The following is a 1,585-nucleotide window of genomic DNA, read 5'->3' on the forward strand; positions in this document are numbered from 1 at the left end:
GAGCAGAGTTCTCATTGTTCACTTATTGGTCTCATTACACATTTTGGTCAAATTACACAGAGGGATCTGACTGAGGTAATGCCAATGATACTGACGTGTTTGTGTTACATGCCTACAGTATTTGCTCCTGAGACACTGCCGGTGATGTAATTTGTTTGTTCAATAACAATGGTGGGAGGTGGGACCTTGTCACTGGAGATCGATCCCCTGTATAAATCAGAGCCTGTTGCAGTACGTCAGCCCAGAGTGTCTTGCCGAGCTGTGGAATTCAGAGCAGTCGCGTTCACTGTGTCACTCAAATGGGATATCCAGTAATCTGGCGGATAGAAGACATTTACTACCCTGTTATTTCAGTCGTTGGGATTCCCGGTAAGCCGCTGTCACACCTGCAAACGACAGATACTGCGAGTTAATTCCGGTGTTCTGAAGTGTTTCTCTCGCTCTGCTTCCACAGCCACCTGTCCAGTCCCCGCTTTTCCGTCATGGGCGGAAGGCGCTGACAATATTAATCCCATTGCGTTCGTAGCAGGCAGCTCTCCATATTGGAGCCGAGATGCTGCCTTTGACTGAAATCCTCTCCGCTGTCTCGATGTCATGTGATAATTGTGAATCGAAATGTCTGCACAGGAGGACACCGGGCTGTGCTGCGTCTGTGGGAACCAGCCGTCCTTCTGTTCTGCCCATAGGAATTGCATGACTGGGTAACGGAACAAGGCGAAGGGCGCATTTATTTCTGGAATGTGAGCAGAGGGAACCGCCGATGTGGATTTCATTTCATTCCCGTGCTGCTCGGAGCCAGTGATGCGGATATTTAACGTCCATCTTTCACTGCTGCCGCTGTCCGCTGGTCGGTTTGGGAATTCACCCAGGTTTAACTCATTTACAAAATTTTCGGCAAGTTCTCTGACACTCCGATAATGCGCACTGCCAGTCGCTTCATATGTTCAGTGTCCGGTATTCACTCTTTGAGGCAAAAAAAGAACAAGATCTAATCTGATTCTGTCACACTGCGGCTCTATTTCAGTGACGAGTCAGTAATTTCTCTGTTTCCCTCCCTCTCTCTTGCAGTTAACCTGGTGGCGATTGTTATCCTGTCCCGGGGAAAGTGCGGTCTCTCCAAATGCATCACTCGCTACCTGCTGGGAATGGCAGCGGCCGATCTCCTGGTCGTTATCTCTGACCCTCTGCTGAACTGGACTGTTCTCATATACTTTAGTTTTTCCTTCCTCTATTTGACTCCCGTTTGTAGGGTTTTTCGTTGCCTGCTTATAGCAAGCACCGGGGTCTCTGTCTGGATGACAGTCGCGTTCACCTGTGACAGATTTGTGGCAATTTGTTGTGAAAAGCTGAAAACAAAATATTGCACCGAAAGAACAGCGGCTGTGGTTATCGCGACAGTGAGTGTTCTGGGCTGTTTAGAAAGTATCCCTTACTACTTTACAATAGAGCCTTCGATGAGAATTAATGGAGTTTCCTATGGCTGTTCGTCCACAAAGAGCTTCTATACGTCTCCCTCCTGGGCCGCAGTTGTGATGATTACTCGCATTTTCATGCCTTGTCTTCCGTTGGTTCTGATTTTATTGTT

Source organism: Hypanus sabinus, unplaced genomic scaffold (genome assembly GCF_030144855.1).
Source record: "Hypanus sabinus isolate sHypSab1 unplaced genomic scaffold, sHypSab1.hap1 scaffold_1487, whole genome shotgun sequence".
NCBI classification, from domain to species: domain Eukaryota; kingdom Metazoa; phylum Chordata; class Chondrichthyes; order Myliobatiformes; family Dasyatidae; genus Hypanus; species Hypanus sabinus.